The sequence below is a fragment of the Odocoileus virginianus genome, chromosome 5 (genome assembly GCF_023699985.2).
Source record: "Odocoileus virginianus isolate 20LAN1187 ecotype Illinois chromosome 5, Ovbor_1.2, whole genome shotgun sequence".
NCBI classification, from domain to species: domain Eukaryota; kingdom Metazoa; phylum Chordata; class Mammalia; order Artiodactyla; family Cervidae; genus Odocoileus; species Odocoileus virginianus.
In genome coordinates this window covers 33,459,811-33,485,625 of record NC_069678.1, presented here as the reverse complement: position 1 = coordinate 33,485,625, position 25,815 = coordinate 33,459,811, and the positions used below count along the sequence as shown (strand labels likewise).

The window sequence follows — 25,815 nt, the reverse complement described above, 5'->3', positions numbered from 1 at the left end:
CCATGTAGACTGGTGGAAACACAAGGGGCTTTGGAATCTTTCAAAAAGATTAAAAGCACAGCTGCACCACTGACTATTTATGTGATCTTGGATAGCAAACTACTTACTCCAAGCTTCAGTCTCTCATGTATGATATAAAATAATTATAGGAACATTTCAAATTTGTTGAGAAAATTATTATATAACACAATTCCTGGCATATATTAAACACATACAAATATTAGTTACACACTCACATCAATGTATCCCAGAAAATACCATTAGAATGATCTTCCTTTAACTTCTGATCAATTTCTCCTATTGAAAATCTTCATATTGCTTAAAAACTAAACTCACATGGATATTTTAACTGCAGTCAACTTCTCTAATCTTTCCTGCCTGTCCACTCCTGGTTTATATTTTTCTAGTTGTACTGACCTTTTCTCCATTTGCCGAGCTCTCCAATCTCCATGAACACTCTATGTCTATTCTGGCTGTTCTTGCCCTCTCTTTGGAAATGTCTTCTCCCATCTCTTCTCTTGGTAAGTTCCTATTCATCTTTAAGACTTAGATCAAAAGGCACATCTTCTGAAAGTCTATACTGACTCATCCAGAAGAAACAGTCATTCTGCCTTTTGTGCTTCAGCTCACTTTGTTTACAAACACAATCATGTTAATTTCTTATGACCTTTCCTATATGAGTTTCAGTTTGCTAAATAATAATAACAAGGAGAACAAAAGTAGTAATGTTTATGGAGTTCTTCCTATATGTAAAGCATTGTACTGGGCCTTTTATGTTTCTTATTTCATTTGGACCTCATTGCAACACAATAAGGTAGATGCTATTTCATTCCCAGTTTATTGATGAACAAACTGAGGGTTAAAAATTTGCAATTAGTCCTAGACAAACCACTTGTGTGTGTGTGTCCAGACAAGAATACTGCCCTCCTCCAGGGGATCTTCCCAACCCAGGGATCAAACCTGTGTCTCCTGTGACTCCTGCATTGCAGGCAGATTCTTTACTGCTGAGCCACTGGGGAAGCCCAGATGAACCACTTTCATAGGTCTAATTTCAGAGTCCACGCTTTCAAACACACATAATTATTTATTCTAAATATCATATGTTGTTGGCTCACAAACTCCTATAAGAATGTGATAAAAGCCATTTTAAAAAACACAGTTTGCAACTCCATTTCCATATCACGCAGCTCATCGATCTTCTGAATCCATTGATCTGAAGATAAAACACCTTTCCTTACACATAGATTTTTAGTTATTGATACATAAGTGTTATTCACTCAGTCATTGCAACTGACTCTTTGCAACCCCGTGGACTGTAGCTCAACAAGGCTCCTCCATCTGCTGAATTCTTCAGGCAAGAATACTGGAGTGGGAAGCCATTCCCTTCTCCAGGGGATCTTCCCAACCAAGGGATAAAACTCGGGTCTCCTGCATTGCAGACAAAGTCTTTACTATCTAAGCCATCAGGGGGCACCCCTTTAATTCTATAATGTGATAAACAAATATTAGCAAACTTTTCATTTTTAAGTAAAATCTGCATTTAAATGATAACCTACAGTGTCTTCATGATGCAATTTCTAAGGAAACTGAGGTCCTTTATGTTTCATCAAACAATGTTTGAAAAAAACTGGGTTACACTACTGGGCATGGCAGTGTATGCAATGTATTTCCTGTATGGTTCCAGGAAACCGTAATTGAAAAAGACACATGTATCCCGATGTTCATAGAAGCATTATTTAAAATAGCTAGGACATGAAAGTAACTTAGATGTCCATCTACAAATGAAGGGAAAAAGAAGTTGTGGTACATATATACAATGCAATATTACTCAGTTATAAAAAGGAATGCATTTGAATCGGTTCTAATGAGGTGGATGAACCTGGAGCCTGTTATATGGAGTGAAGTAAGTCAGAAAGACAAAAGTCATAAATTAATACATATATGTGGAATCTAGAAAGTTGGTGCTAATGGTCCTGTTTTCAGGACAGTAATGGAGACGCAGATGTAAAGAACAGACTTTTGGTCACAGTGGGGGAGGGAGAGGGTAGGACAATTTGAGAGAGTAGTATTGAAACATGCATTACCGTATGTAAAATAGCCAACCAATGGGAATTTGCTGTATGATGCAGGGAAACCAAAGGTGATGCTCTGTGACAACCTAAGGGGTGACATGGGGAGGGGAGGGGTAGGGAGGTTTAAGAGGAAGGGGCATATGTATGCCTTTGGCTGATCCATGCTGATGAATGGCACAAACCATCACAATACTGGATAGTAATTATCCTTCAATTAAACATAAAATAAAATTAATAAAATCACTGGGTTAAGGTTTGACATGTTCCTTAGAAAATGTTTACTTCTCTTCATGAGGGAGAGTGAGCTTGTTATGAACTATACAAAACTTATCCTAGCATCCCATCATGAGTTTTTTAAAGCATTATTTACTCAATCAAGCTTTTATCTGAATAGTTCAGTAAGGTTAGGATTTAAAAGAAAAGTAAAATATGTCTCCACAACCAAGGTGAGTAGAGCAAATTACTTTTTATCATGAAAATTGAGCAGCATTGGCAAATAGGTGACATGAATGGAAATGTGTGGATCCAGATTATTGAGATCACTCCTAGACATACTTGGATCAATGCTCAAACATGTGAATTATAAATTAGTCAGTGGATAAAATGAAAAAATGTGCTTCTCTATGCATAGCAGAGACTGCAAATTTGCTGCTCATGGACTGAATTTGACCCATAAATAATGTTGTTTGCTCTGCATGATATTTTTTTAAAAATTTAAGACAGCAGTTAAACACCAGGCTATTTGCTTTTACATGAATCTCTGGGTTTACAACTTCTCTTGAAAATTTGGAGGCTCTGACAACACTGGGCCCATATCCTCATGTGGAAACAATTGGCTAGACCTGAACAGCAGCTGTTCCCTCTACATAGGACTTCTACTACCCAGTTTAGCATAGCCCCCAGCAGACCCATCTCAGCCATTTACCATACTTGCCTGTCCCGTGTTAGTAGCTGTAACCTTAGAAGACTGGTGTGGAGATTTTAAAAGTTTATAGGAAACTGTTACTTTTAATAATGCATCATGTGTTGCAATGCAAAATGAAATCACCCATTCTAAAGTGTCTGTTAGAGATATACACTTATAGACAGCCCCTGAGGCTTCTGTGACTACAAAAATTATATAAATAGAAAAATCCATGTTTAAGTGTTTGGACTCAAATACTTTTGACCATAGAGAAGCAAAAGACTTGAATTCTAGCCTGTTGGTCAAAGGAAAATCACTTCTGCAGGTAGTAACTAAGCAGCATGGAATTCAAGTACCCTATACTGAGTATGAAACCAAATCCAGAAACCCTATAGTATTTCAGTGAATAAGGCATCCACAATTAAATCCAACTTTAATCTTGATTATAAGAAAGAAGGCAGGAGGGAGTTGGAATTAATATTAATTTTCTTTTTATTTTCATTATTTTTGTATTATTAAATTTGTATATCATCTTGTAATTAGAAGTAACAATATAAACAAGCAAAACATAAATGAACAGACATTGTAGTTCATCATATTTTACAATTCTTTGTTTTCTAGTCTTTTCAATCTGGTGATGATGATGCTAGTATTATTAAAGTGGTTTAGTAGGTTATAGTATTCCAGTTATTCTAAATCCTTATAGTCCTATAGGACCTTGAAGGAAGTTTCAACATGAGAAAAAAATTAACTATATCATGGTTTAATTGTTTGTGTTAGCTAATAAACGTAACACTTTTCCTAGTGCTTTGTTGAATCTTAGACAAGAGGATGTATTACAGGACTGACTTGATTTAGAAGGACCTTGAGTCCCTTAAATTATATGAAAAGCCAGCTCAAATTTCTTTGATGTGTCACTCATCTTTCAGCAGCCTTGGGAATATTAGAGCACTTCATTTTTTTTTCCTAAAGCACTTTCACATACTGCAAACTTACCTTTAGGTATTGCAATTAAGTTAATTTAGGATATTTAGTTTAATGGAAGTATGAACAAGAGTAGCTCAAAAAATAGGGTGACTGATTGAGAACTTCTCTTTCTGGTTCAGCAGTCTTTAAGAGACTGAGAGATTAAATAATCCTGATAAGTAGGTAACAGGAGAACCAATACCCAGGAAGACTGAAAATGTGAACACTGTCATTAGTACGAGTTTTGCCATTTATGGATTCACCATTTGAAATTTTAATTTTCACAAACTGCCCCAAAAGTTTGACATTTAAAAACTGATCATTTTTCGAAACCTGAAAATTTGAATTATTTTCTTTTCAGTTCTAGCAATTTGAAGAAAATCACTTATCTAGTATGAACCTAGTTAAAGACTGGCCATCAGTGCTGTCTGTTGTTCTCTATCTCTGCACACAAAGCATCTCAGTTAGGATGGTTAAAAAAACACACAACTATTTATTTGTGGAAAGAAACGGGTCTTCTAAAGAGAAGAGGAGTTAGTAAAAAACAAAAGTGATTAATTTCTGGTGAAAGGATTTCTGAAATAAAATAATCCCAAACTGAAAGCAATGTCCCTGTTTGTAAATTTGGAAACCTCAGGTTTCAAAAATCAAAAACATCAAGAGTCTACTGCCATTTTGGTATACTCTTTAATACCAATTCTCTTAGTTTCAACAATGTACACATTTGAGTTTGCTAAAAGGTCAATTTAATCTTCATTTAGTCAAACAAACAAATACTCCTTGAGTGCCTATTTATGCAGATTATGGGATTAACAAATTAAAATAAAGCATTGTTACAAACAAGTCTCCTTCCAAAGATATTCCTCTCCTGGATTTCTATTTCTGGTCATAGTGAATGTGTGAAAGTGTTAGTGGCTCAGTCCTGTCTGACTCTTTGCGACCCCATGGACTGTAGCCAGCCAGGCTCCTCTGTCCATGGGATTTTCCAGGCAGGAATACTGGAGTGGGTTGCTATTTCCTTCTCCATCTGGTCTTATGGTCGTCTGATTACTCACGTTCCTTTTCATTCTGCTGTGTCTTCGCATATGCCTTTTATTCGCCCTTAAATAATCTCTATACCTAAGTGCTGTATTTGTTTCAGACTCAGCCCAGGTGGTAATTTCTCCATGAAACATTGCGAAGGAGAGCTGAGTATCTTTTCTTGAGCCTACCTAGCACTCTATACAGATTTGTCATGACATTTCCCATTGTAATGAGATTGTCCATTTATGTGCTTGTGTCTATGCTGGTATCTCCATCACTAGGGCTTTAACTTATTAGGGGGTCAGATCATGTCTTTTTTTTTTTTTCAATTAGTGGATGTCCCTAGTGTACATGAAAGGGCCTAGGAGAGTAAACATTCACTTAATTTCTGATAAAGTTAGGAGAACCAGATGGAGAAAAAAGCCCATCTGGAAGAACGGGATGATGAGGTAAGGTGATACTGTTCTGGAAGGAAGGAAAAGCTGAGAGGCAGCAGTATTCCGTATACAGAGAGCATCAATGTGCAGTTAATTGGGAGCTGACAGTACACTGCCAAATGAGAAAAGAGCAACTACACGGGAGAATAAACTTGCATCAAATCCAAGAAATACAGTAGCCATTTGTTCAATGACCATATGATTGGGTTTGATTCTGAGCCTACTAGGCAGTGCTTTGTCAAAATGATTCAACCAGATGTGCTTCATATCCAGAGGAAATAAAACATTTAGGATAATGCAATAATGTTCTAAACTTAAAAACTGCAATTAAAATATCTTCTTGAGAGATGCATAAATTATAAAACTCAACCATATATGAGATTTATGTGTCTATGCATTCAAAAATATAATTATAACTGTATACCAGTAATTTATCTTTTAATGGTCTTCATGGTCTTACATGCTTTCATAGTATACTATCAAATAATATAGATACCAGATGTGGACAATTTTTTTTAGTTTGATAAGGGTTCTAATTATTAAATTCTGATGAAGCAAGAATTCAATCTAGAATCTCTCTTTTTTTTAATATCTCTCTTCTTTTGAGTCTCATTTAAATATTTTATATTTATTCTATTTAGTGTGATTCCTGTCTCCTGACACAAAATGGTCTTTAACATACTGCTTTATTCACAAAGAATTACTTAATTTTGTATAACTTCTTTTCAAAATTTTTACAAATAAGATTCCCAGAAAAATGCCGATTTTTAAGATTAGGAATTTTTATAATGACAACATATCCAAAAAGTAGGCCTATTTATTCATTTCTACCTGAAGATATGACTTAAATCAAGGTTTTCCTTAAGGAAAGGAAAACAGGTTGTATAAAATAACTTTATGACCAAACATTATCTTTCTTCACTGAAGGCTGTGACATCTGAGCATAGTAGCGGCCCTGGAACAAGCAAAATTACTTGGAAAAATCTCCTGCTTTTTTTTTTTCCCATTTATTTTTATTAGTTGGAGGCTAATTACTTTACAATATTGTAGTGGTTTTTGCCATACATTGACATGAATCAGCCATGGATTTACATGTATTCCGCATCCCGATCCCCCCTCCCGCCTCCCTCCCCACCCCATCCCTCTGGGTCTTCCCAGTGCACCAGCCCTGAGCACGTGTCTCATGCATCCAACCTGGGCTGGTGATCTGCTTTTGAAGAATTAATAATCAACCAGGGAAGAAACACACAGGAACAGAAAATGCTAGTATTTGAAAAAGAACTACCTAGAACTTTATGCAAGCACTATGAAAGCTGAGAAGGGAGGGCATTTGTATCAGTTTGAAGGCTTGATAAAAATGTAGTGGAGATGATGCTGAGATTCAAGGATAAATAAAAGCAGAAGGGAATGGCAACCCATTGCAGTATTCTTGCCCAGAGAATTCCACGGACAGAGGAGCCTAGCAGGCTACAGTCCACGGGGTCACTCCACGGGATCACGAAGAGTTGGACATGACTGAGTGACTGACACTTTCACTTTTCAGTTTCAAAAGGAGGTGAAGGGAATTCTAGGCAAGAGACAGTAGGTACCAAGACATGGGATTGAACAATTAAGTATTAACAGCAAATGAGTATAACCAAGATTCAACTTTGCCTCTAACTATTTCCATACATAAAATGACTCAGGGCAGGAAATGTTAAACAACACTGAACATGATGTTAAAAGCATGAATCAGGGAGAGGAAAAAAGTTCTGCATACTCCATTCCTGTTCCTAAAACTGCTATATCAGATTCTTAAAGCTTTTCTAAATAAACTAAAAGCCTCAAATATTTGTAGGAGCAAGAGTTAATCTCACATATTAAAGTCAAATTTCAACCACAAACTAAGTGATATTAGATCACCTAGATCAACATACTTTTGAAGGAGCTTATGCCATTAATTGGGGCTTCTCTGGTGGCTCAGGGGAAGACAGAGGATGAGATGGTTGAATGGCATCACCGACTCGATGGGCATGAGTTTGAGCAAGCTCCAGGAGTTGGTGATGGATAGGGAAGCCTGGTGTCCTACAGTCCATGGGGTCGCAGAGTCAGACACGACTGAGTGGCTGAACTGAACTGGTGGCACAACCATTAAATAATCCGCCTGCAATGCAGGAGACTTGGGTTTGATTCCTGAGTCAGGAAGATCCCCTGGAGAAGGGAATGGCAGCCCACTCCAGTATTCTTCCAAGGAGAATTCCACGGACAGAAAAAGTCTGGCAAGCTATAGTCCATGGGGTTGCATAGAGTCGGACATGACTGAGCAACTAACACACACACACACACACACACACACCCCTTATTATTCTTGCAATAGAGTCATGAATATAATCTAAAGATTTTTCTGGCCTAGAAGTTGTACTCCCATAAAACTACACTTTTTCCACGATTTCTAAGTTCCCTAAGAAATGAAAATATAAACCTCATTGTTATAAAACAACACTTTCATAACTTTTAATTTGGTGCAGTTCTGCTTGAAATTCTCAAGAAATGCATATTTCCAAATTTATAATTATATTGCATAATTTTTATTTTCATATTATCTAACTGCTCTAGATATGCTGAATATAGAATGTATAAAAATATTTAAATTATATTAATAGAAAAAGTGATCAAGTGGTTGTAAATAGGCTCAGCTAGTTTATTAATATTACATGCCATACATCTTACACTTGAAGTTAATTACTTAAAGTTAATAAAAAAAAAGCAGTGATTTTATTTGATTTTAAGGTAAGTTAAAAGATGTTTTTCTAATCCTTGTAATAGAGGTTATGTACTTTTAAAATATTTGAGAACATAGTTTGATTTTATATCATTTTACATGCTTGCCAAACTTCAAGCATAAACACAGCATTAATGTTCTATAGATACAGGTAAAATCACATTTAAAAATATATATATATTCTGTAAGTTAGGAATATATATGTTTATATACATATATATGTTTAGAATATACATATACAGTTTGATGTACTTTCACTTGTATATTTTTGTTGCGTGTACTTTTTGTGGCATATCAAAGAAGTCATTGCTAAGATCAATGTCATGAAGCTTTTGCTGTTTTCTTGTAGGAAGTTTTACAGTTTCAAGTCTTACATTTAAATCTTTAGGCCCATTTTGAGATGATTCTTCTTTTTTTGCTTGCTGTAAGATAAGGGTCTAATTTAATTCCTGTGCATATAGATATTCAGTTTTCCTAATACCGTTATTGAAGAGACTATCCCATGTCTAGTATGCATGCATAGTACCTTTGTGGAATATCAGTTGTTATAAACATATAGATTCATTTCTTTCTTTCTTTTGTTTTGGATCTCTAATATATATTTTTTATTTATTTTTAATTGGTATATAATTACTTTAGGGTTTCCTTAGTGCCTCATTGATAAAGAATCTGCCTGCCAATGCAGGAGACTCAGGTTCAATCCCTGGGTGGAGAAGATCCCCTGGAGAAAGAAATGGCAACTCACTCCAGCCAGTATTCTTGCCTGGGAAATCCCAGGGACAGAGGAGCCTGATGGTCTACAGTCCATGGGATGGCAAAAGAGTCAGACACGACTGAGTGACAAACAACAACAATCGTCACTTCACAATGCTGCGTTCGTTTCTGCTGCACAAAAGTGTGAATCAGCGATCCGTATCCACACATCCCCCCAACTCGAGCCTCCCTGCTCCCCGCCCTACCCGACTCCTCTGGGTCATCACAGAGCTCCCAGGTGAACTCCCTGCCCCATGCAGCAGCGTCTCATTAGGTATTTACTCTACACTGACGCGCCCAGCCCACGCTCATCTATACACTACCATGTGGACTCATTTCTCAGCTCTCTGTTCCATTCCTTTGGTTGACACATCGGTCTTTATGCCAGTACCATACTGTAGTTTTGTAATACACTTTGAATCAGGAAATGTGATGCCTCCAGCTTTGCTAATCTTTTCAAGATTGTTTTGGCTCTTGTAGACCCTTTAAGATTCCATGTAAATTTTAGAGTTTTTTTTTAATTTCTAAAAAAGATGCCATTGGGATTTTGATTGTGACTGTGTTGAATCTGTAGATTTCTTTGAGTAGTACAGATATTTTAACAATATTAAATCTTCTAATCCATTAACACAGAATATTTCCTTGTTTGTGACTTCATCCCTTAATTTCTTTCATCAATGTTTCGTAGTTTTTAGTGTACTTCTTTAATCTCCTCAGTTAAGTTTATTTCTAAGTATTTTCTACTTTCCCAATTTCCTTTTCAGATAGTTCATTGTTAGTGCATAGAAATGCAACTGAGTTTTTCTGTTCATTTTGTATACTACAACTTTACTAAAGTTGTTTTTAGTTTAACAGGTTTTTGTGTCTGTGTCTTTATGGAACAACAATAACAGAATGAACAAGCAACTATGGAATGGGAGTAAATATTTACAAAATATATCTGATAAGGAGTTAATTTCCAAAATACATAAGAAACTCCTATAACTCCATAGCAAAGAAGTCTAATAATGAAATATTGTTTAAAAGGGGTTAATGACCTGAATAGGTATTTTTCCAAAGAAGATATGCAAATGTCCAGCAGGTATATTAAAATATACTCAGCACAGGTAATCATCTGGAAAATGAAGAACAAAACCATAATGAGATATCACCTATCATCTGTTAGAATGGTTATTATTTTAAAAAAAAGACAATGTTGCTGAAGATTGTGGAGAAATTGAAACACTTATACATTGTTGGTAGGAATGTAAAATGGTACAGCTGCTATGGAAAACTATAGGCAGTTCCTCAAAAAGTTAAAAATAGAACTATCACACGATCCAGCAGTTCTACTCCTGGGTATTTATCTAGCAGAACTGAAATCAGGATCTCATCTCAATTACTAGCACTTTCATGTTCATTACATGTGGAAACAACTTAAATGTCCATTTAAAAATGAATGTTTAAAAAAAATAAAGTGTATGCATGCAATGGAATATTATTCAGGCTTTAAAAGGAAGGAAATTCTGCAATATGCGACAACATAAAAGAACCCTATACCAAGTGAAATAAGTCAGTTATAGAAGGACAAGTATTGCATGATTCCACATATATAAGGTATCTAAAATAGCCAAACTCGCAGAAGCCAAGGGTAGGATGGTCATTGCCAGGGGATGGGAACAGGGAGAAATTAAGAGTTGCTAACCCATGGGTATAAAGTTCCAGTAAGTAAAACAAATAAATAGCAGCAGTCTGCTGGAAAACATGTGTCTATAGTTAACAATATTGTATTGTAAAATTGTGTTAAGAGGGTAGAACTCATGTCAAGTTTTCTTATCACAATTTTGGAAAAAAGTATATATATACATGTACAATTTAAAAATCTGTGAGTTGTTTAAAATATTCAAAGGCTTTTTTGTTTTGAAAAAATAAGCTCCATTATAGACATAATTAATCATTTATTTTAAAATCAACATTATAGTGGAATGGGAGGAAGGCTTTTTTTAAACAAGTCATCTAGAATAGTTATTGAACTTGAATTACTGTGAAATACATAATTACAAAAATTTCAAAAACCTTCAAAATATGAATATATATTTCAGAGTTTTTCAAACTGTATGTGTATGAGGCAGCAGATGTTGGCTATATGTATTCATGTTCTTTGTAAGTTGTGTAAACAGCATTATTTAACATGTATATACCACCTGACAGAGCAGCCAAGCATCCCAAAGACATTTATTTGTTAATCATGAAAGGAAATAGGTGTCAAGAATAATTTAGAGTATATTATTTATGTCTCCAACAGACTAATTTTACAAACCTTACAACCAGAAGTGGAAGGGGAAAAGCTACAAAGAAAACCAGTCTTCTGATTTTCATAGGTTATGAAAATTGGACTGTTACGTAGAACATGTAAGAATTTTCTCCCCTATGTGATCTTGCGGCGATCCATGTATAATAGAAACTTGAGAGAGAGAAATAAAGGCCCTAAACACATCCATTATGTAACTTTATGAGAATGAATTGGCTGTGAGGATATAAGACAGCAACCCGGTTGAACACCCGTGCCCTCATTGTTTTCATGAATGACAATTGCAGATATGCACACAGGCACAAGTAGAGAAGTAGAGTATATTAGACCTATGTCACTTCCATGTAAAATATTTAGATATGAAACAAGTGGATTTCCAGGAGACTTAAAACTTAGAGAACAAACTTCTGAATGCCGTAAGGGGGAAGGATGAGGGGAAAGATAGGGATGACTTTGGGATGGACATATACACACTGTTATATGATTAAAATGGATAACCAACAAGGACAAGTTTAGCACATGGAATTCTGATCAATGTTTTGTGGCAGCCTGGATGGGAGGGGAGTTTGGGGGAGAATGGATAAATGTATATGTAAGGCTGAGTCCCTTCATTGTTTACCTGAAACCTGACATTGTTAAACTGCTATACCCCAATACAAAATAAAAAGTTTAAAAAAAAAAACCAAACAACAGTGGTTTTCAGTTTTTCAACCTAAGCTAGATTCCATAAATGAAAAAAAGTATATTAGTTCATAGTTGTAGCTTATAAATTTATTTTTCAGTTCATCAGTGTAATAATATCTCAGCATAAAAACAATAATTTTACTACATCCAATCTATGTAGCCTTTCTCATTCATAGCTGAGACTTAGCTCTCCAGGTGAAAAGGATGATTTAATATTTGAATAAGTGATTTCATCCATTTGAACTTAGAGCAAGGAAGAATTAAACGTCTACATATTCATGATTGCCAATATTTTGATTAATTTTCATGATTTAAACTGACACTGATACTTGAAATAGGTTTTTCTGATTTTCAAAATGAGTTATTCATACAGGCTAAGGCATTATCAATACTTCTCCTACAAAGAAAGGCTAAATGTGAAGTGTAAAGTACCTTAGAAATGCATTGATCAGTTTATAAGCAAAAATAACACTAATTTTCACTGAACTGGGAAAATGATTTACATTAATCAAGAATTCTTGGCCTATTAATTTTTACCAAAGCCTTCAGGGAAAAAACAGCTATATCAAAAGTCATTTGAAGCAACTAAATCTTGATGTTGGCTATCAGAGAACTCCTTTTAAATGTTGTGAGTTTTCTTCATTTCTTAAAATAAGAAGTACCAGAATGTTTTAGGTAGATTATTCTAAGAGAAGCAGCAAAGCACAGTAATAAATTTCAGAAAGGGCGCTTCAGTCGGATTGCTTTTTTAAAAGCCCTTTTCTGACATTGCTAATGTTTTCTCTTGGACAAATGGCTTAACCTCTCTGTGCCCGTTTTCTACCCATAAGATAGAAAAAATAATGCCTATCTCACAGGGTAGCTGTGAGAACTAAATAAAAGAATTCATTTCAACTAAGCACTGTGCCTGACACATAGAAAATGCCCCATACCTTTTCAGTGTTATAGCAATGCTGTTAAAATTGAGGTAGTTTCAGTTTAAAAATAAATTGGTCGGTAAATTTTAAGACTCTGGAGTTTGACATTTTTACTTACAATTTGTTTGTGGAGTGTTGCTTTTAAGAAATGTGGACAATGTTAAGGACAGAACATATTTCGGACTTCCCTGCAAACTTAAATATGGAATTTCAGTTGTTTGCCTTGCACTTGAACAACCACTTATACACGTTTCTAAGATACTATTTCTAAAATTATGTGAGAAGTCTCTTCTGTTTCCTGTAGCTTGTATTCTACACCAGGGTAGAGGAGACAGGAGACAGATATAGCATTGCATGCTATAATATTCTGCAAAAGTCAGCATGGATTTAAACAGTTGCATTGACTCAATTATTGCCGGAGTTATCTCTATTTATGTATCATTTATACTGCTATATATTCCAAGCAGAGGCTTCCCAGCTAGCACTAGTGGTAAAGAGTCCACTTCCCAACACAGGAGACGCAAAAGACGTGGGTTCCATCCCTGGGTTGGGAAGATCCCTTAGAGTAGGTAATGAAAATCCACTCCAGTATTCTTGCCTGCAAAGTTCCATGGACAGAGGAGCCTGGTGGACTACAGTCCATGGCATGGCAAAGAGTCAGACACGACTAAGCATCACCTCCACCACCAAGCAGCTTCATAATAAAATGCTGAGAAGGAAAAAGTAGCTAACATAGATAAGGAAAAACCAAAACCTGCCCTATAAGTTTTTTCTTTATGCACACATTTACTTTGTACTTCAGAGTTCTGTTGTTTTGGCTGAGCTTTCCAATATTTGTACTGGGTGCACAATTAGTAAACTTGGCATTGACATATGTTTCTGAGGTCTAAACCATGCAAGAATATAATACCTTGCTTTGTCTGAAATTGGCTAGGACTTTTTGTGATAATAGCAAATAAATCATCTGCTATATTTTGCACACACGCACACATATACTCACAAAATTTCTCTAGATTTCTATGAGATTAGAATTTTTCTCAATGATAGAAGCAGGTGTATGTGACCTAATATGATAATTTAAATAAGTTCTAAATGTTAGGTCTTTAAATAAGTTTTTAGGTTTCTCTATTCTACTGAAATTTTAAAAAGCAACTGTGACCTCAGTATAAAATTGTGGGATTTACACCATAAAGAAATACTAAATAATACCTGGAGTGTGTTTGTATTTTTATTAATTTTGACCTGAAAAAAGAATAAATGCAGTTGAAATCAATTCAAAGTATTTCAACATATTCTATAGACTATTTTTGTTATATTATGTCATTCACTTTGTGAGGTTATGGGGCATTGTTATAGTTATAATATCCCAAATTAAATTATTTTAGATAACAGAGAACTTAGTAAAATTTTAGTTGTAACTTCCTATTAGTTAACACAGTAGCTTTTAGTATCCTAATTTATCTTCTTTCATTTTCTCTTAAGAAATAGGTGTTCCTCAGATGTTTGCATCTCTCTTTCCATGTCCATATGGATTTGGAAAAGTGGTGAAATTAGTCACTATTTGCTGTGTACCAACTTGTGCTGTTTAGTTGGAACACCGTTTGGAGTGGTACTCTTCCCATTTTCCTCATTTTGCTCACTTCCTCAGTCTGGAATACACCAGCTCAGTCATTCAGTAGGTCTTCAAATGCCTGCTGGGTCAAATGTGTAAAGTATACAGCAGCAGTATTTGATGAGCTATTTAAAGTTTATCCAAGGTGTTTACAAGTTAATTATTTGATTATAAACTATAAGTTTTATCTGGAGAAATATCATAATTTTAGATTTTAGGAATGGAACCTTATGAATTATTTTAAAGAAAGAAACAGGAAAACACATATCTTTGTGAGAAACAGATGGCTACTTTTACTGTTGGTTATCCAAAATTGTTTCTATTTTTACCCTTCTATACTAGCTAAGATGACATTTTAGTGGAAACAGCATCCTTACATACAGCCCATCTTTATTCCTTTAAGGACAACTATTAAAATAAGAAAGCATATCAGACTAAGTTTCTGTGCAACGATGAGGCAGACCCACAGAACTACAAGGATCAATCAACAGAAATGGAATCAATGATATCATGATGTTGTGATATGAAGCAAGAGTGTAAACATGTGTGGAAATTATGATGTATATTCTCATGTGAATACAAATGTGCCTAAGGGAGATCATGGTTTGTCAACCTCCTTTTCTGTCTCCCTACCAAAACATTCAAAATCTTTGAGGCACTTTGAAATACCAAAAATTTATATTTCTTAATTTATTCTTCAAACTTTTTCATTTCCCCATAGTTTTGTAAACAGGACTGAGATTAAGAGGTTGTTTTTCCCTCTCTCTAACCAACTCCTGTTTTATGCTTAGCTGATTTTAAAAAAAAATAAACCTTAGATTTTTTTCCCCAAAATTTATTTTGTAACAGTTTCTTAAAAAAAATTCATTTATTTTTAAATGTTATTTTTGGCTCTGTTATGTCTCACTTATGGCACTTGGGATCTTCACTGCAGCACACAGGATTCTCACTAGTTGTAGCAGTTGTGGTGCTTGGACTCACTAGTTGTGGTGTGGCATGTGAGATCTTTGGCATTGTCTTTCTTTGGGACTGGAATGAAAATGGACATTTTCCAGTCATGTGGCCACTGCTGAGTTTTCCAAATTTGCTGGCATATTGAGTGCAGCACTTTCACAGCATCATCTTTCAGGATTTGAAATAGCACAATTGGAATTCCATCACCTCCCCAAACTTCGTTCGTAGTGATGCTTCCCTAAGGCCCACTTGACTTCACATTCCAGGATGTCTGGCTCTAGGTGAGTGATCACACCATCGTGGTTATCTGGGTCATGAAGATCTTTTTTGTACAGTTCTTCTGTGTATTGTTGCCACCTCTTCTTAAATATATTTTGCTTCTGTTAGGTCCATACCATTTCTTTCCTTTATTGTGCCAATATGCATGAAATGTTCCCTTGGTTTCTTGAAGAGATCTCTAGTCTTTCCCATTTTGTTTCCCTCTATTTCTTTGCATTGATCCCTGAGGAAGGCTTTCTTATCTCTCCTTGCTATTCTTTGGAACTCTGCATTCAAATGGGTATGTCTTTCTTTTTCTTCTTTGCCTTTAGCTACTCACATGGTAGCAAAGTATTGCTCAAAATTCTCCAACCCAAGCTTCAATGGTATGTGAACTGTGAACTTCCAGATGTTTAAGCTGGATTTAGAAAAAGCAGAGGAACCAAAGATCAAATTGCCAACATCCACTGGATCATCAAAAAAGCAAGACAGTTCCGGAAAAACGTCTACTTCTGCTTTGCCACCTCAGATATGCAGATGACAGAAAGCAAAGAAGAACTAAGAGCCTCTTGATGAAAGTGAAAGAGGAGAGTGAAAATGTTGGCTTAAAACTCAACATTCAGAAAACTAAGATTATGGCATCCGGTTCCATCACTTCATGGCAAATAGATGGGGAAACAATGGAAATAGTGAGAGACTTTATTTCTTTGGGCTCTAAAATCACTGCAGATGGTTACTGTAGCCATGAAATTAAAAGATGGTTGCTCCTTGAAAGAAAAGCTATGACCAACCTAGACTGCATATTAAAAAGCAGAGACATTACTTTGTCAACAAAGGTCCATCTAGTCAAGGCTATGGTTTTTCCAGTAGTCATGTATGGATGAGAGAGTTGGACTATAAAGAAAACTGAGCATCGAAGAATTGATGCTTTTGAACTGTGGTGTTGGAGAAGACTCCTGAGAGTCCCCTGGACTGCAAGGAGATCCAACCAGTACATCCTAACGGAAATCAGTCCTGAATATTCACTGGAAGGACTGATGCTGAAGCTGAAGCTCCAATACTTTGGCCACCTGATGTGAAGAGCTGACTCATTGGAAAAGACCCTGATGCTGGGAAAGATTGACGGCAGAAGGAGAAGGGGATGACAGAGGATGAGATGGTTGGATGGCATCACTGACTATGGGCATGAGTTTGAGCAAGCTCCAGGAGTTGGTGATGGACAGAGAAGCCTGGCATCCATGGGGTCGCAAAGAGTTGGACACAACTGAGCAACTGAACTGATGTGGGATCTTAGTTCCCTGACCAGAGATCAAACCCATGTCCCCTTCATTGGAAGGCAGATTCTTAACCACTGGACCACCAGGGAAGTCCTTTAGCTGATTTTAATTTCATCTTGGTTACATTTACCATTCTCTCTTCTCATTGATTCATTTATCCTTTCCTGAATACCTACCAAAGAGTCAGGAAAGATAACAGATGATTTAGAGAAAATCACTTAGGGAGCTCTTAGTGAGGAGGGAAAAAAAAGGTATGTGAACCAATAATTACAATAAAGAATGATGAGTACCAGAAGGTATTCATAAGAAAATGTGAAACCACAGAAATCCCCTTAATTGTTGGATTCCAGGTTAACATATATTCATGTTTTCCTGAATCACTATCTGTGCATAAATGTTTGCATTATTTTGTCTTTCACACAAGATTTACTGAAGCATGTTCAATGATATCATTTGTTGTATGAATGGAAGTAATTGCAGTGGGCTTAAAATCTTAACAAGCAAACTGCAATTGAAATTGAAACATACTTTCCAATGTACCTGCCTCATGTCTATAATACATGTGTAAAATATTTCTGAATTAATCATTCCCTGTTTCTTTTCCATGTTCATGTGTCTTTTTTTTCCATGTTCAGGTGCCCAGTGTCTACTCACTCTTCTGGTAAAGTTTTATATTATAATGGGACAAGAATTTAACTTTGACTTTCAAGCTTTTGCCTCTAGTTAAGATTGTCACATCATATTTTATGAACTTTTCTGAGAAATTCTTGGTATCTTTGATTTTCACAAAAGTCTTGCTCTAGAATTTACCTTCTTTAAACCTGGATTCTGTTCTTTCATATCAGAAAAGATGTGCTAGTCCCTATTTAGTTTTAATTTTAAAATTGATTGAATAATACATTTAACTGATATCTATGTTTTACAATTGATTTAAATGAGAATTATCAGAAATAATCTGAAGATTGAATGAGGCCTATTTCAACTACTAGGCTACAGATTTACATACCAGTTTTAATTTATTTTAAATCTAATGGCATTATCATTTGATAGAGAAATGTAAAATTAGTGAACTAATTCAATTTTCTGTTTAATTACTGTCATTATGTACTAGTCAATTAAGAACATTTGGACCTATACAAATTTCAGAACAATCACGAAAAAGGCAAGTCCTTATATTTTGTACACAAAACCAGTTTAATTGATTTTTCTGCTACTTTGTATCAAATTGTCTTGGCATTGGGTAGATATGTTATTATCATCATGAATGTATATGTAAAATTGATTAAAATTCATTTTCAGAAAAACATCTATATTTATTTTATTGAATGTATTTAATTAATTTTTTGGTGGTGGCATGTATTTCAAAATAAAGTAAAACACTCTCTAGCACCCATGTATGTCTATGATATAATGACAGGATAGTATAGGAAACCGACCTTTGAGATAGTTCATGTGTTTTTGCTGAAGCAACAAGCACACATGAAAATATTTTTAGATGTTTTTGACAAAAACCTTTTGCTTTTTCTGTCTTCCCCAAGTATGGTGTGTATTTGGGACTCAAATATATTCATTGTAAATAAGAAGAAACAAATAAGAACAGTTACTCCTCTAAAGTCAGAAAATCATCAGAATAAGTTTCATGTTTTATAAAAGCACATTAATCTATCTTCTTGTCATTGTTTAGTTGCTAACTTGTATCCAACTCTTCTGTGATCCCATGAGCTGTAGCCCACCAGGCTCTGCTGTCCATGGAATTTTCCAGGCAGGAAAACTGGAGTGTATTGCCATTTCCTACTCCAGGGATCCTCTGAACTCGGGAATCAAACCCGTGTCCCTTGAACTTCCTGGATTGGCGGGTGGATTCTTTTAACATCACATCACCTGAGAAGTCCCAAATCTATCATATAGATTATTGTTAGCAGAAAATTCAAGCAGAGATCATTGCTCTGGGATATGTTTCTTAAAGCTATAACATCTAATAAGTAATAATATTTTAGGTATTCAGTACTTCATCCACCCACCTAAAGCTGTTTTTTAGGAATAATTTATTCATTTTTCTAAATTACTACAACTTTTAAAAAACATCTTCCTTTAGCAAATCTTTCTGCAGAGAGTTGGAATACTCGAGAGAATCATAGTACTTAATGAAACTGAAAGACAAAGCAGAAAATGTACCCCTAAAATATTTTGATAGGTCTTACTGTCTTTGCACTCGATCCTGCCTTGGCTTAGAACACTCTTCATCAAGCATTGGTTTCATTCTTGGCTTTCATGATCTCAGAAATTCACCTTATCTCAATTGACTTCCTCCAGTTAATCTCTGTCTCCTCAAGGTGTTAATTTCCTCCGTGGAAGTTTTCACAATTTGTAATTACTTTTCTCTCTATTGGTTTATGGGCTCAATAAGGACAGAGATGGTATGGACCTAACAGAAGCAGAAGATATTAAGAAGAGGTGGCAAGAATACACAGAAGAACTGTACAAAAAAGATCTTCATGACCCAGATAACCACGATGGTGTGATCACTCACCTAGAGTCAGACATCTTGGAATGTGAAGTCAAGTGGGCCTTAGGAAGCATCACTATGAAAAAGCTAGTGGAGGTGATGGAATTCCAGTTGAGCTATTTCAAATCCTAAATGATGATGCTGTGAAAGTGCTGCACTCAATATGCCAGCAAATTTGGAAAACTCAGCAGTGGCCACAAGATTGGAAAAGGTCAGTTTTCATTCCAATGCTAAAGAAAGGCAATCCCAAAGAATGCTCAAACTACCACATAATTGCACTTGTCTCACACGCTAGTAAAGTAATGCTCAAAATTCTCCAAGCCACACTTCAGCAATACATGAACCAAAGATGTTCAAGTTGGTTTTAGAAAAGGCAGAGGAACCAAAGATCAAATTGCCAACATCTGTTAGATCACCGAAAAAGCAAGAGAGTTCCAGAAAAAAACATCTATTTCTGCTTTATTGACTATGCCAAAGCCTTTGACTGTATGGATCACAATAAACTGTGGAAAATTCTGAAAGAGATGGGAATACCAGATCATCTGACCTGCCTCTTGAGAAATCTGTATGCAGGTCAGGAAGCAACAGTTAGAACTGGACATGGAACAACAGACTGGTTCCCAATAGGAAAAGGAGTATGTCAGTGCTGTATATTGTCACACTGCTTATTTAACTTATACACAGAATACATCATGAGAAACGCTGGGCTGGAAGAAGCACAAGCTAGAATCAAGATTGCTCAGAGAAATATCAGTCACTTCAGATACACAGATTACACCACTCCTACAGCAGAAAGTGAAGAGGAACTAAAAAACCTCTTGCTGAAAGTGAAAGAGGAGAGTGAAAAAGTTGGCTTAAAGCTCAACATTCAGAAAACTAAGATCATGGCATCTGGTCCCATCACTTCATGGCAAATAGATGGGGAAACAGTAGAAACAGTGTCAGACTTTATTTTTTTAGGTTCCAAAATTACTGCAGATGGTGACTGCAGCCACGTAATTAAAAGACGCTTACTCCTTGGAAGGAAAGTTATGACCAACCTAGACAGCATATTAAAAAGCAGAGACATTATTTTGTCAATAAAGGTCTGTCTAGTCAAGGCTATGGCTTTTCCAGTAGTCATGTATGGATTTGAGAGTTGAACTATAAAGAAAGCTGAGCACCAAAGAATTGATGCTTTTGAACTGTGGTGTTGGAGAAGACTCTTGAGAGTCCCTTGGACTGAAAGGAGATCCAACCAGTTCATCTTAGAGGAGATCAGTCCTGGGTGTTCATTGGAAAGACTGATGTTGAAGTTTAAACTCCAATACTTTGCTCATCTGAAATGCGAAGAGCTGACTCATTGGAAAAGGTCCTTATGCTGGGAAAGCATGAGTGCAGGAGGAGAAGGGGATGACAGAGGATGAGATGGTTGGATGGCGTCACTGACTCAATGGACATGAGTTTGGGTAAACTCCAGGAGTTGGTGATGGACAGGGAGGCCTGGCATTGCTGCGGTTCATGGGGTTGCAAAGAGTCAGACACCACTGAGTGACTGAACTGAACTATTGGTTTAAATGTTTATTGGTCTCTCTTATTGTACTTGGAGATTTGGGTAAGCATCAACTTTGTATTTTTAGCAAAAAAAAAAAAAAAAAAAAAACCCTAGCACCAGTGCCTGACACATAGTAGGAGTTCAAATAAATACATGTTAAATTAGTAAATGAGTGAAACCAACTTAACTACACTTTTTGTTTGGTGAAAATGTCTACTAACCTAAAATAGCCTAAAGTGACATATTTTTGTGTGTATGAAAATAATATATTCCAAAAAGTTGTTCTCAGTGCTTACAAATTCTGTGGAACAATTATTTATTATTATTTGTAATACAAAATTGTGGTATTCTGACTATATTTACACAATACCAATATGAGGGCACAGATTAATAACTGCTGAAAGAAATGATAATTCCTTTCACTTTGCCATCATTTACATTTTTATCAACTTCAGAAAAGGATAAAATGGTGAGAAAAATCTGTAAAGAGTTTACATACAAAAGAATATTTCAACGAAGGAAAATATGTCAGCTAACTATACCATATTTTGTTCTTTCAAAATATTACAAAATTGACATGGGACATACTGATGTTTGATGTTCTCAGAAAAATACAATATGTTTAGGTAACTGTATGTGTGATATGGATGCATCATTGTGAGAAATACTTAAGGAACTGTTAATATTTCAAGAGCACAGATTTTCAAAGTGGTATGTATATGTGTCTGAAATTGCTGATGTGCTGTAGTTAATTTTTATTCACTTATCTTTGAAAAACAATTTCTGTAACTTATCATGAATCCCTAGAGGTGCTATGATTAAGTCAGTATACGTACTTAAATAGTATGCAAATATATTTAAGTATAGTGTTCTTGATATAGCCTAAGGTGTTTCACATGAATATATCCAACATTTTGCTTTTGGAGGGAGATAAATGTATTTTTATGCTTCATCACACATACTGTAAATATCCTTTATGCTTGTGTTAAATTCCCACCTTGCTTCACATCATTCATTCAATTTTTTATATATGCTGCATAATAAGTGCATGAAGCTAAATTCAAACTTTGTAAGAGTCTAACCCATGATAAGTCAATTCCATGTCTTTCTCTGTGCTTCACTGATCTGGTCAGAACATGGAGTTTTTATATGAAAAGGACTGTTCTGTGATTGAAGCCATGAAATCAGATGAGAAACTGGAATTACCAGAGAAATATTGTTCAATGGCATTACTATTGTGAATGATTATTTTTTCAATTTTCTTTCTCAAAACAAACAAACAAACAAAAATTTCTCTGAGATTACTTAAAATCACAGATGGCTAAAGCTAGTTCTATCACTTAATTCTACAGATGAAGGAAATGAGAAGCAAAGTGCTGGTTTAAGGTCACCTTTCAGCTAGTGGCTGAAGCAGGAACAGAGCTCAGTTCTACTAATTTCCAAATTGATGCCCTTCTCAGGCATCATTTATCTTCACTGGTTGTTTTAAGATAACATGGAAATGGTAGTGAAGCATCAATATAAAATAGCCTTAGGCTCTTGAACTTATTAGCTCTGTGGCTTTGGGTACGTGACAATCCCTATGAAACTCAACTTTCCTGTTTATAAAGTGTCAATAATAATACCTGCCACATTTTCAGAAGTAAATGAAATGAGATAATAGATACTTTATGTGATGCTTTCCATGTGGTAGGCATTGAAATAAATTGTACTATTATGATTGTTTGCAATTAGCATTATTTTAAAAGTGAATCATTACTATAAGCATGAGTAATCTTAGAGCATTCAGTATGAGACAATCACTGGGTGGGCAGAGCTCTCCTGATATTGGAAGAATCCAGCATTGCTTTGGCAGACCGTGGCTGCACCCAGTTTAGAAGTAATTAGTCCTACTCAACCAAGGTAATCGGGAAATTGGCTCTCAGACCATATTTGCAATTTTATGTGGAGAGAAATGATTCAATATTCAGTAATGGTTAGGTACTTTCAATGTTCAACCTTGAGGTCCTTGTGTAAATAGGATTGTTGTTGAAATGGAATGGAAGTTTTGACAGCAGGAACAGCCCCTTAATCAGATTTACACAGAAAAGGAGGGGATGTTCCATCATGGGAATGCCAATGAGAAGATGTGCTGAATGTGAAAATCAGCTATTTTTAATGTTAATGTAAATATTAAGAGTAATAACCAAACACCGACTGTCTTTCTAGTCTCTATGTTTCATAAAGAGAAAAGGATCCCATGTTCATTTGTCACGATATGTTTGAAACAGTATTTTCACTTCAAATAAAGGCATAGAAATAGCTTATAAGCTAAATAAGTTTCAGAAAAGTACCCAGTGATTGAGTAAAGAATGGAACAATTAGGATAAACTATCTGAGGAAACAATTTTTTGTAACAATAATAGAGATGATCATAGAAATATTGGCAGGTTTGCCTGACTGGGTTTTGGTGTTTTGTGCAATGCTGCAAGGGGAAGCCAGAGGATGACACTGAAACACTTCAATTAACTTTATCAGGAGAGAAATGGAGGAACATGAAGGATCAATTCAGGAAGACCCAAGACTGTGGAGGACTTGCCTGCTCTCTCCACTATTTTCCAAGGAGAGGCTGCTATGGTCACAGACTATGGAGCCTTTATCAGAATCCCAGGCTGTCGGAAGCAAGGTCTAGTCCATCGAACTAGACTTACCCTGTCGCGTGGTTAAGCCCTCTGAGATAGTAGATGTTGGAGACAAAGTGTGGGTGATGCTTATTAGCCAAAAGATGAAAAATGATAGGATTAAAGTAACCCTCTCCCTGAAGGGTGTCAACCAAGGGACCGGGAAGGACCTTGATCCCAACAAGGTTATCATTGAGCAAGAAGAGAGGTGGAGGCGGTCCTTCCAGGATTACACTGGGCAGAAGATCACCCTCGAGTCCACCTGCAAGACGTGTGGCTGTAAAGGCCACTTTGCAAAGGATTGTGTCATGCAACCAGGTGGGACCAAGTACTCTCTGACACCCAGTGAGGAAGAGGAGAAGGAAGAGGCAAAATCAGCAGAGTTTGAAAAGCCTGACCCCACGAGAAATTCTTCTAGAAAAAGAAAGAAGTAAAAGAAACAGAGACAGGAAGTCATCTGACTGACAGCTCAGACTCTGAGAACGATACAGGTAAGAGGTCGAGGCACATGTCAAAGGACAGCAGAGAAGAAGAAAAAGAAGAAAAAAACAGCACAAGGAGTGAGAGTGGGGTAGAAAGAGTGGTTGAGAGAAGGAAGCAGGAGCCTGTGCTTTGAAGCCCTGGCTCCTAGAAAGACTCAGGATTAAGAATAAGGCCTCCCATCCTCTTCTCTCCCATGGGAGATGGCGTCCCTCATGCCACAGGCAAGTATGGAAGTTCGGTATTCAAAGCATCTGCCTGAATTGGGTTGTTTCCTTATCATTCTTGGTTCCTTTGCAAGTGACCCTGCAGCCCACCCATCCATTCACCAGCTTCATTGAAGGCCCTATGACCCTCTCCAGCTCCACGGCCGGATTCCTGCACAGGAGTCCAGGCCAGAGCCACAGGAACTGCTCCGGGGCTGAGTCCGGCTGGAGCCCAGGCCAGAGCCACAGGAACTGCTCCGGGGCTGAGTCCGGCTGGAGTCCAGGCCAGAGCCACAGGAACTGCTCCGGGGCTGAGTCCGGCTGGAGTCCAGGCCAGAGCCACAGGAACTGCTCCGGGGCTGAGTCCGGCTGTAACTGAACACAGCGACTGCTCCCTCCGTGTTGGCCTGCCCACCGGGCCTGATCGCTGGATGGTCTCCGCTACATCCAGCGCAGGGGCAGAGGGAGACTCACAGAATGACGGAGAACATGGTGCGACGTGGTGCTCACTTCTTCCATTCCCCTGAGATGACTCTGCTACGTTAGAAGTGGCAGCCAGTGGTCACAGCCAGAAAACCATTGTTCGCAGGGTCTCAGCTTGTTTGTGACATTCCGGCAGACCACTGAACCAGACAGCTCAAGCCGAAATCATTGCTTTACTCTGTATTTATTTCACTGTGAGCCATTCGGCTCCATTTCAGGTTTCTGATTAAATTCCTGATACTAAAAATATATATACATTTATATATATATTTATATATAGAGAGAGGCAGGTTTGACCCCATAGACTGTAGCATGCCAGGCTTCCCCGTCCATGGAATTCTCCAGGCAAAAATACTGGAGTGGGTAGCCATTTCCCTTCTCCAGGGGATCTTCCCAACCCAGAGATCAGACATAGGTCTTCAGCATTGTGAGCAGGCACTTTAACATCTGAGCCACCAGGGGTCAGAGCCCAGATTAAACCACCTACGTGTTGGTTAGACTTGATCCATGACTTTGGAGTTGTTACTATCGGCAGGACTTTTCTTGGAGAAAACAGTATTAAAACTGAAAGCTGTAATTTCTCCAAAGCTCATTTTCTCATCTTTAAAATGAGTGATTGTACAAAATGACCATTTAAGTCTCTTTCAGCTCTAAGCACTGAAAACAATTCTATCATTAATTCATCCTGTACATGTACCCAGAATCCATCAGGACTGAGGCTTAAGGGGAGGTGTTCCACCCTGTGAGGTTCCTGTTATCAATCAAATCAATGCCCAGGATTATTAGAGGATCTAGGACTGAGCCCAGAGATACTGCTTCCATAATTACAACCTAGTTTGTTCCTGACCCTTTAGCACAACATAAACCTAGTTTTCATTTCAGCAGGAAATCCTAATTTCAAGGCCAGAAGCAGAACTGCATAGTTCTCCAGAACTGGGGAGTAAGTTGCAGCGTGCTAACCCATTCCCTCAGTGGCTGTGATATAAGCGGAATCACAAAATCAGCTCCCTATTTTATGCTCACATATTTTGACACTTA

The 25,815-nt window shown here is 36.7% G+C and overlaps 1 pseudogene; it reads left to right on the top strand.

Annotated features, from left to right (window-relative positions):
- The first annotated feature begins 23,561 nt into the window (after positions 1-23,561).
- Positions 23,562-24,224, top strand: LOC110146616 (zinc finger CCHC domain-containing protein 17 pseudogene; annotated as a pseudogene).
- Positions 24,225-25,815: the final 1,591 nt, after the last annotated feature.